The 15,686-nt window shown below is 37.5% G+C and overlaps 1 protein-coding gene across 5 annotated transcripts in view; it reads right to left on the bottom strand.

The window, feature by feature from the left end:
* The window catches only part of KCNQ1 (potassium voltage-gated channel subfamily Q member 1), a 314,921-nt gene that overhangs the window by 205,610 nt on the left and 93,625 nt on the right, over window positions 1-15,686 (bottom strand). The gene's annotated exons all lie outside the window — the stretch shown is intronic.

The following is a 15,686-nucleotide window of genomic DNA, read 5'->3' as shown; positions in this document are numbered from 1 at the left end:
AAATGGTTAAAAAGAGATGCTGATACTTCCTTAAGTCTTGTGATTCAGCAGGGCCTAACTCACAATTTATGACCTTTTCGAGGCTGGCAATGCTACGATTACTCAACCTGGCTCATAGTTGGCAGACATAGTCCAAACAAGAGAATTGGAGAATCTCAGTTCTAATCCCTGATCATTTACAGGGATTCAGCTGGATCTGATTCAGCAACACATGCAGGCACATGCTGTATGTTAAACAAAACGTTACCTCCACTGAAGCTATTAGCACTCAGAAAGCACTCAAAGTGCATGCTTAACCAATTATCTAAATTGGGGGCTACATGTTCAGAAGACAGCTACTCCCAAAAGTGGTGTATTCTTCCTTTGGCTTAATTGCCTACTCAGCAGAATATCTGCTGTTTTGTAGGAAGCATTGGATGGTAAGGACCAGAATTACTGTTCAATAAAGTGCATGAGACAATATTCAGTTGAAGCAATAAAGAGAATTATCAGTGCAGCTACAAGGTCAGAAGAAGCAGGAAGCATCATTCTGAAACCTTAGAAAAACCCTTTTGGCTCCACCATACTTTGTCTCAGAAAATGCTTCCCAAAAATTTTCAGTTTAGGTTACTGACAAACCCTGTTAAGTCTAGGCTGTCATATACAACCAAGCTTGGGGATTTTTTTTTTTTTTAAAGAAATGCAAAACAAACCATGAAAACAAACTGTTAAAAATCTTAATAGAAGCCAAAAGTTCTTGTTCTTAAGACCCTTTTGGCTATAAATGGCATCATCACGTAGATAAAGAAATACATGAGCTGTGATATCTGTTTTAGAAGTCTTGATGAAATTTCATTTAAAGAACAAAACTAAATGAAATAATAATATTGAAACATGAAAAATCTGAACACAGGAAATGGACAAAGGGATATAACATTATAGAATAAGCACATAATGTGAAACTACCAGTTCCAAATAGATGAGTTGTTGAACACCCCTTGCAATACTAAAAATCTGCAGCTTTCCTTTACATTAGAATTGCCAGGTAAACACTAGTACTTTCAAAACACAGAATCAGGTAAAAAAAAACCCAACAAAAATCCAATTTCTGGATCTCTTAGAACATCACCTAAGAAAATAGAAGAGCCTCAAACAGAAAAATAACAAGAAGCAAATATGTGTATGAAACTATATTAATTCTTCTGTGAAGTCACACCATTTAGACACCAAATTCCTTTTGAATTTCACAAAAAGTGTGAACCCCTGCCCACCAAGTTAAAGGGATCATGGCATACTTTGCTGTGAGGAGGAGCAGTGAAGTCTGCATCCCTGTAAATGAATATCCACAATATGAGCCAGAGATGAGAAGGTAGCTGGCAGGGGGAAAGCTCAGCATGAGCACACCGAGGGTCAGACATGGCTATGCACAATCAGACATTTAATGAATTTCTGCAGACAGCTGCTTACATAACTGTCAAGCTGTCCTACCAGCCCTTCAAAAGCACTGAGGCATTTCTTCTCTTTTAAGGAGGGGGGGAAAACCCTATTCTGAAAGATAAGAAAAGCAAAAACTCATAGGCTGCAATAGTCGCAATTACTTATAATAGCTTATGACTACATGGATTAAGCTTTAATTATTACACTGATGCCATTTGTCTACTATTGGCTGTGAGGAGAAACCAGTTCTAACTTGTCAGATATGATGGACTCATGTTTTCTAATGTTTAAAGAGTTATAGTTTGCCCTTGCCTTTTGCCAACAGTATATTTTCCCAATTGAAGGAAGTTATTTTATACTATCTTAAACAAAGGTTGAAGAAATTTGCCGTAGGAACAAACTTCCTGAGTTTCATTATTCAGAGCTTTAAAATGACTGGCAAGATTCACTTTTGAGTCATATAAGTTAATTGATGACACCATAATCAGGAGGAGTAATGCTAGTCTAATCAGGTATTCTTTCTTCCTGGTAAATACAATCCAGGATACCCTGAGGGACTCTGCTGAGCACAGATGTAGAGAAAAGCACACAGAAAAAGAGGACAGGAACACATTTTTCAAGATGTCTTTTCCCCTTATTCAACTGTCGAAGAGAACAAACGCATTGTCCAATGGGGATTATAAATGAGCTTCTGCCCAAAGTCAAAACTGAACTTCTGAAAATATACATGCTACCACTTTGAATTTCATCCTTCAGACTTTGACAACTTTTATCCTATAGCAAAGATTTACAAGAGAAAAAGGTAGATGGAAATTATTTTTTAAAATGCAAGACACAATATGAAATTATATACTTTGTCTTTCTGGTGAAAAGATGGGACAAATGGGACAAAGGAATACAGCCTACGATTTATCCATGGATTTGCCAAGTCTCGTGACAAGATGATAAAAAGTCCTATAACTATTTCCATTCAATGGAAAATGTAGTTTAACAACCTTATAGGAGGGCTCCTAAGAACATATCAACTGCCTTTAATAAACCAAGACTAATTAGCACACTCTGCAGTTTACCTCCATGCCCATAAGGCAGCAGCACTTCCCATCTCAGGAATGCATCAAAAAAGATGCAACAGCTTAGAGGAACAAGTACTGCAGAAGAGTCAATGAAGGATTCCTACAAAACTGTTATAAGATGCAATTTCAAGAAAAAAAAATGTTCAGACCTCATGTACATTGCACTTGTTTTGTCCTTTAATGGACATAAGTAAAACATACTGACTGCTGTCAGAAAAATTAATTACTTTGCCCAATACACTAAGCCTTACATTGTCAAAGAACTGCTGCAGTACCTTTCTCCCCATCTGTCCCAGAGCTGTTGTATCTACTTTTTCCCTCTATAACCTGGAGTAGAATATACAAAATTTCACATTGGAAGCAGACAGATAGGTGCTGGAAGAGGGAATGCCTAGTTCAAGGTTAGTGTAATCTCACTAATTTGGCCATGAGCAAGAGTGAAATATTCATTCCCTGAATTGAAACATCCATCAAACTGTCGTAGGAAATCAATCTGAACCTACCTGTCAAGAAGAAAAGAAAAATTATCAGGAGGACAGAGGTTGTCTCCTGGTGTCAGGCATTCAATGGCTGCAAAGATACAAACTCACTACATGAAGTGCAAACAAGGCTGAGAAAACTGCCTGTCACAGCCATCTTCCTCCCAGTTTCATTGCTCACGTGGAGTACACCTGTATCTTTATTTACATAAGGATTCACTTCTTTAAATTATAGGCATTTCCCAGCTCTCAACTTCAGTAACACCTTATCCTCTCTCTAATGAAAGAAACAGTTTCACGCACAGGAGAATTTACTAAACTTGGTTGTTTAGCTCCCTTTGTGGGTTGTAAGACTTTCACTTCACCTGTGAGCTTTCCCTCTTCCTCCTATCCTAAAAAACTGCTCAGTTAATGGAATGGAGTATTATTTAGACTTAACTCCTATGAAATTAAAGTAAGGCCAGCCAAGAAGTTCAAAAGTCATCTGGGATGGGTGACATGGAGACAATAGGATCACATAACCCTGTGCAGCAGTGTATGCACATCTGCCCAAGTTTTTCTGGTTGATCCAACCTGGCAAAGGAAGTTAAAATAAGGGAATTCATGAAGGACAAATCACCTGAATCTTTTCATTCTTTCATGACAGCAAAGTAAGCCATATCTCATGAAACTATTATTCAGTCCCCAGTAATATACATAGCAAAATGCTGTGAGCCATGATAAAGAAACATTGAAAAAATGCAACTTCCCAAGTATCATAATTTTCCAGGGAAAAAGCCACTTTCTACAATAATGACCTCAAGTGAAACATGCTAGGAGATAGCAACATAAGCTTAAGGATTATCACCCCTCTGAGTCACTTACACCCTATTTATATCCAGTTGAGGAATCAGTGGTTCCAGCACTATTTATAACATTTTGTCTCCTCTTTCAAGGGTTTTTTTTCCTTTTTCTTTTAATAGTTTCCAGAAACCAGGGAGATTATTACATGCTAAAGTGACAGAATACTACAGGTAACCTTGTTCAGCAGCAGAATACTAAAGGTTTATCAGTTTTTAAATGTGTTCTTTCTTAGCAGGAAACAGATTCCAAACTTAAAGTTGGATAACATGTTAAGTTGCTAACTTCTTTTCCACCCTACATTCTCTTCTGAGACCTATCCTCACCATGGACCTGTGTCTGAAACTTGTGTGCTAAGCCATGCTCAAGACCTACGCTGCAAGACTTTTTCATGATGTGTCGTGACAGATTAAGAATAAAATCACCTTACTTTAAAACTATAGTTCTGGAACCCTGTGCTCACACAACTTCAACTGCAAGGCAAATCAGTTTCAGATTTGTATTGGCAGTAGTTGGATCATTCAAACACAAAGAAGAATGACTGAGGGAAAATACTATCACTTATCTGGCCAACTTTAAGTTCTAATGCTTCCCAAGATACCCTGATCACAGTAATTGTGCTGAATCTTCAGTAATTGTATTGAACTTCACCCAGCTGGTCTCTGGGAATGCCAGGAGCAGGCCTCAGAAGGATGGAAATAAGGCTTCCTGAATGCTGTCCTATCTCCTGTCCAAAACAAATTTGGAGAGATCTCCTACTCAATCCTTCTCAAAGATTGACAACTTTTAAACCAAATACACTTTCCAACTAAAATCCTTTGTTTCCAGAACTTTCAAAAGATATATTATGTTTAGATTTCCTCTTATTTCACAGTCCTGAGGTGATATTAACACTGGAGTCTGTAGGTGACAAGTGTGGAAAGCACTGCAGTCATCTCATCTAACACTTACATTATCATACACATACATATAGATGTATTTTTAACCTTTAAGACTGAAACAATTTATCATACACACTCAGGGGTTTTTTTACTCTTCAAAATAAGGATTACAAATAAATCTTTCCTAAAATTCTAGCAAACAATCTACTTGGAGCACCAGTGAAACCTGATGAAATGTAAGACTGCACTCATGCCACCCTACAATGCTAATTTAATCACCCGATTGCCTATTAACCCATAGCTGAGTAACTCCAAAGTAGAGAAAATTTCATGTATAACATGACTGCCCCCTTGTGCCAAACTAGATCCCCTTCCATTAGAAAAGTTATTTCTCACATCTCTACCTTATTTCTCATGTCTTAATATGGAAAAAAAAACAAACCCACTAAAACAATTAAGCTAGTTTCTTAGACTAGAGCTATACAGTTCTTGAAACCATGACAAAACAAAATGTAAGGTAAGGATGATATAAAGTAATTTGGAAAACAACACTGCACAATTCCAAAGTGATAGATTCTTAAATCACTGTCAGGTTTATTAACAATATAAGGAAAAAAGAAAGAAATAAAGAAAACATCTTTTTCCATCTCAAAGGCTGTTTTCTTTATGCAGTCTCTTTGTTAACAGAATGACCTGGGTTGAAGGGATTTTAAGGGTCATCTAGTTCCCCACCCCTTGCCATGGTCAGGGACACCTTTCACTCAACTGGGTTGCTCAGAGCCCCATCCAATCTGGCCTTGAACACTTCCAGGGATGGGGCATCCACAACTTCTCTGGGCAACCTGTGCCAGTCTTCACCACCCTCACAGTAAAGAATTCTTTCCTAATATCTGATATAAACCTGTTCTCTTTCAGATGGGAACCATTCTCCTCTGTCCAGTCAGTATATTCTTATAAAAAATAGTCTCTCTCCATCTTTCCTGTAGGCTTCCTTCAGGTCCTGGAAGGCTGCAGTTAGGTCACCCCAAAGCCTTTTCTATTCCAAGGTGAATAATCCAAATTCTCTATCTTTGCTCATAGGAGAGGTGCTCCATCCCTCTCATCACCTTGGTGGCCCTGTAGCTCAGTTATGAAATGAATACAATGAAGTCAAATATCAGGACTAAGAGCTGAGCTCGCTGGGTCAGACACCCAGTGTGACTCACTGGCACCTCTGAACATAGAACACAGGGTTCAACATGTGAAACAAACTGTACTACCAAGGGAAAATTCCCAAAGGACCTCAACAGTCCAAAGGGATAGGCATATACAGCACAAACACCCACTTTCCACATTATTTGGATGGAAACCTACAAGCTAAGAAATGGCAAAATTCATTTCCTAGGAGTACTTCTGAATATACAGACACATCATTCCTAAATGAGAACTAAGGTGTCTAGAATGCAGCAGCACAAATTTAATACCAAAAAAAAAAAAGAAGCCATCAAGCCAACTGTAACGATTTGAGTTTGAAACACACCATTTTGTCAACAAAATTAAAGGCAAATTCCAAACATAAACACATCCAGTGGTATCACCAAGATCAGCTGACTCTCCTCCCATATCCTCAGCTCATTTCCTCCTTCTGTCACTGCTGATATGGCTATTCTTGTTCACTGAAGCCTACATCCTTCAATTACTCTCTTTCCTCCTCTCTCATTCTCCTACAACCCATCTGCTTTTCCACAGCATCCCCAAGACTTGTCCCCTTCCTCTCCAAGCCTTCCCAAAGCCAGTTCATTCCAGCCTTTCAGTGAGCTGACCAAAGGGAGCACAGATGGGACAAGGGTAACCCAGGAACTAAGGTACAGCTTCCTCACTCATTTTGTTTTCCTTCTACCCAAACTCTATCCTCCTTTTTTTTCAGTCTCTGCACTAGACCTATCACTACTGCCACATGCATTTTGAATGTTTGCTCCATCAAAGTGTAACTCTGTAGAGCTATCAATCTTCTTTCTCTGCTGCATGTTTTGTATGTTCTGCAGTCTACACAAATGTCTTACCTAATCAGGTAGGAACTGCACTCAAAACTTGCAATTCAGGCGTGAATATTCTCAGACTTCAGACACTTGGCTTGTTTTTATCCTTTCCTCCCTTCCTCTCTTTTATTTTTTTTTGGTTATCTTTATATCTTTCTGACACAGGGACACCTTGCATAAAATAAGTTAACAAATGAGAGACTCCTGCCATTAAAATATTTTTAAATAATACATTCTTCTGTCAATTTATCTGCAAACTATACTGACTACAGGCCCATTAGGTATGATTTATATTAAACTGTTTTTGTGAGAAGTTCATACCTTTAAACTGTGCTTCCTTCAGAAAGAGTTCCTAGTTGTACCATGTCTCACATGTGTTATTGGTGGAAATACTGCAAGGATACATTATTTGTCAGTTCATAACTCACAGCAAAAGTCTGAAAGCTTTCAAGCTTTCAGACAAAAAGACAGAAACAATTAAGAGCTCTAATAATCTGATCCTGCTGTTTGCAGTCATTTAAAATTATTCATGTGTTTCAATATGGAAGTGATTTAACATAATTTAGCAAACCTGAAACCTACATTAAGATGTAATAATGATGAATGGATGAGACCCAGCACACACACTTAGAGAAAACCTCAGAGTCCTGCAGAGTAAAGGAAGTACCCCAGAAAACCTGGCAGGTGCCCCAATGTGGGTGGTCTGAAAAAAAATAACAAAAACCAAAAAACTAACCACCCCAAAACCCTTCACAAAATTCAAAATTAGCATCTGAAATTTTTACACAGGCAGAACTGGGTTAGGTTTCTAAAATAAAAAGCAGATGGACTGCAAACACTTTCTAAATTCACTGAAGAATAAATACTATGTTTGCTTCCCCCCATTATTTATTATCCCAGCAGCCAATTTAGGACTCAAACCCAGCTATTTCTGGTCTACTACCTTCTGGTTCTTGGCATAGGCTCCATATACACCCACCACAGTGCAAATCCTCTAGGACAAAGAACAGTGCAAACCTTTACCTTTCCTTCCAAATAAAGACATTTCCCACAAAGCCTAAAAATTTTGAAGTTCTAAGAAATTAAAAATCAAGATTAATGAGTGGCATGTCAACCGTATTTATCAGTTAGAACATTGATGAAGTTTTCTAATATCTGTTTAATTAGGCACCTGACTTCCTGCTGCATTACCCACTTATTTAATGGGATGGGAAATAACAAGAACCATTAAATGTTGTCCAGCTTTAAAAATAGCAAAGGGTATAGGGTGGGAAGAGAAAATAAATATTTTGTCTTTTACACTGTAGCGAGGAATGTTGTGATATTTTGGGGTTCTATCATCAAATACAAATGAGGAACTATTTTTAAAATATATATCTTTATATTTATATATAAAATCAATAAATATAATAAAACAATATCCTTTAAAAATAAGGTTGTTGTTTCACAATTTGTTTGCTTTAGTTTAAAATAAAAATCAAATTACATATATATTGGTCTTCTTCAAAGTGCCATCCCTCAAAAAAATCCCTGCACCTACAAAATGCATCCTCACAACCTCTTGTTATGAATGTTGTTTCTGCTGTGCTGTGCTCACTTCTCCAGCTCTCTGCAGGATGTTGTGGCACTCTGAACATTCTCTGCCTCTGTTTTCAAGGCTGAAATGTTTAGGGGCCCAAAATTCCTGAAAGATCAAGTCCCTGGGAGCCACACCACTCAACAAGTCCCCTTTCCAGGAGCAGTCACATTCCTGTACCAATGGCACTTGGCTGCACAGGAGATGGGGCTTGGCTGTTGGGCAGACCCTGATCGAAAGGACATGAGGACAGATAACCACCACCAGTTAGCACTTTTTAATCCATTTCCCTTTTGAAATTAGACTCTGCATTTCACATGGGAAGAAAAGAGGGAGAAAAATGAATACAAACACACCAGTTTTCCTTGGGAGAGACAGACATAAATGAGTATTTGACATAGCAATAACAAGCTTCTGTATTTATTTTTAACCACAGAATGGAGTGGGATACAGGAAGCTGAGAAAAAAAAACACAGACCAAAACACAACTGCAGGCAATAGATCAGTGCTTTGCTTTAGTTTGACACTGACAACTAGTGTAAGATATTTAAGGTATTTTGTCTGCAAGACAGTGAAAATACTTCAGCTTTTCCCAGCTGAACTTCCTGCTGGAATAAAACAAAACATACAGCTCTACACATGGGGATGACAAAGTCCTTGAGACCCTGAGTGAAATCTACAACTACATTCAGTCCTAGCAGTAATAAATAAATTTCAATCAAGAGTTTCATGATCTCCTATGAGTTTTCCATCCAGAGTAAATGCCAAGTCCATGCATGCTGCACTTCACACACCCAGCATCCAGGATGATGCAGAGAGCTCCTCACTTTACAGCTCTGCTATGGATTTGGCAAAGGTTTAAATCAAAATCTTCCACTCCAGTAAGCTTTGCTACACCATTAGGGTGCCAATCACACTTGGTCATGTTTTTAACTTTGGAAAAAAATCATCAATAGCAATCGGAAAGAGCAGCTGCAGAAGAAAGTGTTTAATGTGTCAGTGCTGTAATTTAATCTCCAGAGAAGTACAGCAAGAGGAAAATGCTACATTTACTCTGAACTGGGTGCTGGTCATACTGGAAGCATCATTTGCTCATGAAAAAAGCCTGCAACAATTTCTTGGTAAAATACTGTGAATGAAGTTAATAAGAAAAATGTATTGACAATATACTCAAGCAATTTTCAGGTCACCTTTACCCACAGATTGTACATCATGCAATTTCCTGTACAATTACAGTATTATGCCAGGTAAATGAACCCATTTACACCTCTTGGAATTGTTTCCCTGTGCATTAACACTCTAGAGAAAGGTATTTTCCTTCAGCATTGCTGTTCTGGTGCACTATTCAGCAATATTTAAACCAGCTGTTGGTGTCCATTTTTCCAACCAAGTGTACTTCATGGCAAAAGATGCTCTAACAAGACCTCATTAAAATTTGTGATCCAAGTATTAAAACACAAAGGTCATATGTGCTATGGGTTTTAAATACCATAATCTTCCATGCCTGGATTTGAGCTGAGCCTGGAACTAGATGATTAGGTCAAAAACACATTAGATGAACTATTTCCTTGTTAGGCAGTGTTGGTTTCCAACTTGGCCCCAAGCACAGATTTGGATATCCATGACTACACACATCCACAGCCATCATTCCACTAAAGAATTTCTTTTTAACAAGCACTAACATTTTTACCAGTATCAGAATAAAATTTTTGCTAAAAATGCTCATTTGCTAGTTTGTATCTGCCCATGGAATAAATCTAAGTGGTCAACTATGTCTCTTGGCTGGTACCAACCTCGACCTTGCCAAGCATTCCTATAACCTCATATTGATACCAGGTTTTCCTACTGGAAAGCTGTGATGTTGAATCCATATGTTTGCTACACAGATTGAGCACAGTCTATGCAGCATCTGTGGGCACAATGTTGGCCATAGATTTTGGACTATTCCAAAGTAAATGCTACTTACAAGTATAAATTTCACAACTTCATAATTTCGTTACTGCATTGATAAAAAACTATTACTTTTTACATCACTAATAAAATGCTAAACATAATTAAACATATTCTTTTTATTGGATAAAATAACTCCCAGTGAAAGTGCACACATAAATTAATCAAGTTTTTTACTTCTTTTGGTATATCCAACATATCTAAACAAAAAGTAAAGCCATTCTCCATCCTCATAACAGAAGAGCTCGATTCCTGTCTTGAATTTTATTCTGGAATTAACTCAAGACAATGATAAAAAATTTAACCTTTTTTATGTTAGATAAAAGTAGGATATATTTATTGTCCCCCCCATCCAAAAAAAATGAAAGAAAAAAAAAGGTTTTGCACTTATCATTCTGAATGATGCCCAAAGTAAACAATGATTTAAGTTAGTAAGTGGGGAGTTGCTTGTTGTTTTTACAGCATAGGAGCCCTGTACTTCTGAATCACTAAGCAGCTGGAGTCTGGTTTAATTACTCAACATCAATCAAGATATAAACCAGCACTTGGAGACCAAGGAATGCAACGTTCATCTGCAACACAAAAGAAATAGCTAAGCTATCTTAGCTTCTGCCTAGACGGTTTGTACACTAGAAAAAGTCAACACATTACTTTTATACCATGTCAGTAACACAAAATAGCCAAACAGTAATTTTGCACTTCACTTGAATGCATCAGTGACAATTTGCAGTAAAGAAGAAAAGACCATGAGAGTCTTATTTCATACAGGTTTGCAACCTCCAACACAGAAGGTATTTGTCCAGTACTGACTTCTGGCAAATAGCAGCACCAGTATATGACAGCACTCTCATCTCCCCCAAAAAAAAAAAAAAAAAAAAAAAAAATGGAAAGTTAACATAATAAAAAGAAGAGAGGTGAAATTGAGAACTTTAGGTTCCTGCCTGAATTTTTTTCATCTTGTTAATTCCTTGATACAAGTCTTTCATATGATTATGCTCATACTAAGAACACAGAACAGTAATGCTGCAGTTTGACAGAGTGCTACAGCCTTTTACAGGATCAAAGGGAATCTGATTATCCCTTCTGGTCTTCAGAGCTACAGACATAAACCGCACACTCCATCTAATCTATGAAAAAAGCAACCACCCACCACAATACACAAGAACTTCTCCCTAGAGATAAAAGAGGCAAGAAACCACATGGGACAGATGTTTGCCACACCACTCTGCACTCTCAGAAGCTGCTCAGCTGCTGCAGTGTCAAGGCTGAAATAAGACACCATGAAGAACTGCCCAAGCCTTCAGCACATCTCAGGTTAACCCACATATAAAAAAATACTGTGAATAACTGCCTGCATTACGAAGACACAATCAGTCAACTTTAGCCAGCTCTGCCGTGGACATTGGATGCACAACACAGGAACAGTTTGTGTACTGGGATCCCCTATTCAGTATCATACACTGGGATACTGATACTATTCAATACCATACCCTGGTATCCCCTATTCAATATCATACAAATATATAACAGGCCCCAGCTCAAAGGGCTGCCAGGTGAGGCATAGGATGGCCAAATAAATATACCCAGATGCAACAGCACCTGCTAATGTCAAATTTGTCTCAGCACAGCAGTAGCCACAGTACTTTCCAGGTGCAGAGAAGAATTTCTAGGGATTTTTTAATCTGGGCAGCTGCACACAGAAATGCACCATGTCCAGACTATTTGCTTTTTGCTACAGTGGGTGTGCCATAGCTATTTAGGGTAGTGTCTCTAGCTGGTATCAATATTCATAAGCCAGAAACAAAGTTCTTATAAACTATGATGAGCATACTAAAATATCCATCTGCCTTTCAACATTTAAGAGAGAAGTTTGCTGATGTCCTGCTCTGCTACTGCCACCCAGCTCTTGAGCTGCAGACAAGCTCTGCAGCCCCCTGCATCTGGGGCTAACAGCAAACTAATAATTTTTCACATCAGAGATTCTTTGGGTCCTCTGTGATGACTGTGCTGCATTGATCACTGCTCATGTAAGGGGTTAGCCATTGTTAGGACTGGAATGCCACAGCTCTTTTGCTCTCCCATACAAGCAGCAACAAGAAATCAGAATGGGATGATGACCCTGCAATTATTGGTGTGACTGAAAAAGGAACTTTCCTGACTTCTTGTTAAACCAGATTTAGGGGCACTTCATATCCTCAAGTGTCTTCCAGAAGCCAAATAGATAAAACAATTAGATTCCTGATACATCTAGAGTTCTAGGGTCAATTTCTATGGCCAAGTTTATTGTAAATTTATAACAAGAAATACGGGATATAATAATGCTATTCCATACCAAACAGAGGACAGCAGTCCTCCTCTTTTCAGTAAACTATTAAATCAGCAGATTGTAAGCAGAATTCCTAAGGGAGCTTGATGACCCACTGAAACATGCAGAAAGAAAAAGGATGCTGCCAGTGTCCATCAAGCACTGAAGCCTTTCCTGTTGCAAGTCAAGCAAATGACTGGAATAATGGCACATGGCAGTAACCAGAGATGAGTGAACATTAAGCTCTGGCCTTAACTCAAGGATGTTCTTCCATAGCTGCTATCACTGCTGTTCTAATGTGTCCTGTCATTAATGATAAAATGGACCCCATGGAAATCATGGTTTAAATGTTGTTAAGAGCAGTTCAGAGGGAATTCTTGTGACAGCAGAAGTCAGCTCTTCCATCTGGCCCATTTGAGAGTGAAACTGAAATATCTGCTCAGACTTCAGAAAGTCATTTTGGTATAGAAGAAGATAAAAGCAGGAACCTTTTACAATATGACTAGCAAATCAAAGCAAATGGAAATTCCACCCACTGATAATCCAAAAGAAAAGGGACTTTTATAAGACAAATGCAGCACTGTTTTTTAGGCAATGTTGTTGCATCTCTTGCTAACAACCTATATACTGGCAATTAAAACACAGAATACTTCAAAAAATTTAATGGAAAAGAACAAGAAAATATTATTTCCAATAAAAACCAGTGGTAACTGCAGCACCATGGACACTGCACTCAGTGTTTACCAGCACATTTTATCTCAAATATTTCAAAGCAATTAAAAGCATCCATTTCAATCATTCAGAAAAGACATCAATCTGTTATCAGGTCCTCTCAATCTGGAAATCATTAAAAAACCCCAAATCAGTTTGCTTAATTATTACATCTATTTTGCTGTTTTAACAGGGAAGGGTTTATCTTCAAAATGTCATGACTCACAATGCCATCAGGATGCAAATACATTTAATAACAAAATGAAGTGCTTTCCCTTTTTAATGCAAAGCTCTCCCTTAAGTGAAAGCCCACACTATAAAATCTAAGATCACATCAGTATGTCACTGCAGGAAAAAAATATTCTATATGCGAATAGACAAACCCAATTCTTAACTAATTAAATGCATTTTCATCACCCAATTATGAGGTACATGAAAAATTGGGGAAGAGCCGTTAAAACATGAGGAATTGTTGTTATTTTGATACAGACAATAACAGGATCACAAATATGCCATATTAACTAATGCTTACACCCAGAAGTACATGCAGCCAGTGGATCCACACTAATGCAGAAATTAAGGAATTACACAAACACAGGGCAAGAGCCTCTTGGAAACTCAGGCTCAGCTACAAGTAGCATCTATTTTTCCACTCCTTTAAAATGCAAATAAAACTAAAGAGCCAACACAGTGAAACAGAACAGGAGATAATCTGGGAACACACTGGGAAAAATAAGCCAGCGAGAAGCCCAGAGGAGAGGGGTGGTATTGCTGCAGTTCAGTTTTCTATTCCACTTTTACAACACAACAGGCCACAGCAAGTATTAAACTGAAGGGCCAAGTTCTATCACAAACAACACACTGTGTACTGCATTTTTTAACTGTTCCAGATCATTCTATGGGTTGTCCTATTTGAACATTAGGCCTCAATGTCCTTTAATTATTATTTTTGTTTCCTCAAAGGTGTACTGATAGTGGTTAACTGATAGAATAATCTTTCTTAATGAAAGATTTCCCATTAGCAATTCAACAGAAGTAGAGCTACATTAAATACAGCATCTATTTTAAAATAGATTTAAAACAGAGTCTGATATATGTCCTGCAAAAAAACCCCACACTTGCATTTTTATTACTGGACACAGCCCTATTAAACTCAGTGAGAATATGCATCTACATTAACTGTCTATGTAAAATTTACTCATTTATTCATGACTTGCAAAAATTAATGTTTATTCTGGAGTCACCCTTCTGTGATTAATGGATAATATAATGCACATGTTGCAATAAATACATAATTGGCCAGGATAGTTCCATGGATCCCAAATCTATGCAACCTCAGTTAAGTGTTTTACATTATGCTTCCAATTCTGAAAATGTCTTTATGTTTCTGTTTCTCTGACAGAATATGTACTGCTTTTAAGACCTGAAACTAGATATATGCACGCATAATTTAACTTTTCTATACTATAACTGGTGCTATAATTTTGTTGAGAACTTGGGATTGCATTTTAAAAACAGGATTTTCACTAACTTTTTTACTACCCCTCATATCTGGTGCTGATCTGTTTAAGGCCTTTTAATTAACTGCATACAAAGTAAAGGCACCTCCAAACAAGCAATTCTCAGGATCTACATTTGGCACCCATGTTTCAAAGAGACATATTTAAATTAATATTTTATCCAGTTTTACATTTAATCCAATTAATTCAGTTTTGATCTAAACCAAAAGTCTTAAAAGAACCAATGAATTATATTTTCTTCCACCCTAGCAGAGACTCAATTCAAATGCATGGAGTATACATTTTGTACTGTTCCATCATTCCTGATTTAGAGCAATACAGGGAAATTTCAACAAAGGTTAGAATCAAAATCAGGGGAGTAAGAGAGAAATAGATAAGTTACTGAAAGTCAATAGTGTTAATCTGCTGAGGTTTTTTTCATCTGAAACACACCACCTACATTTTAAGGTGTCCCAAAGTAGTTAATAGAAAAAAAATTTCAGCTGCTGCACAAATTGGACTTAAAGACGATAGAGTGCCTTGTGAAATGCATCAATAAGAACTAAAAAATTCCCAGACTCATAAAGGGTAATGGAAACTCCTAGCACCCAAGTTTATTTAAAAAAAAAAAAAAAAAAAAAAAAAAAGGAAAAATCTGCACTGTGGAGGCAAAATAAACTTTCAAAAAAGCAACACAGAGAAAACATCTAGATCTGGTTTTCTTGCTCCATTGTTCTTGTCCAAGGCTTGAGGAAGTTTATTACTTCCTTGTCCTGCTTGTACTACTAAGAAATTTTCCAGAATACAAGTCTCCTAAATCCTCTGTCTGCAAGCAGATGCACACCTAGGTGAATCAGATGAAAATGCAAATACCTCTGTCTGGGGACAGGGAAGACTCTACCCAAATATTCTCTTTTTCTTTAATAAATGCCTTTACA

This window comes from Erithacus rubecula (genome assembly GCF_903797595.1).
Source record: "Erithacus rubecula genome assembly, chromosome: 6".
Taxonomy (NCBI): Eukaryota; Metazoa; Chordata; class Aves; order Passeriformes; family Muscicapidae; genus Erithacus; species Erithacus rubecula.
This window is presented reverse-complemented; position numbering and strand designations above follow the sequence as displayed.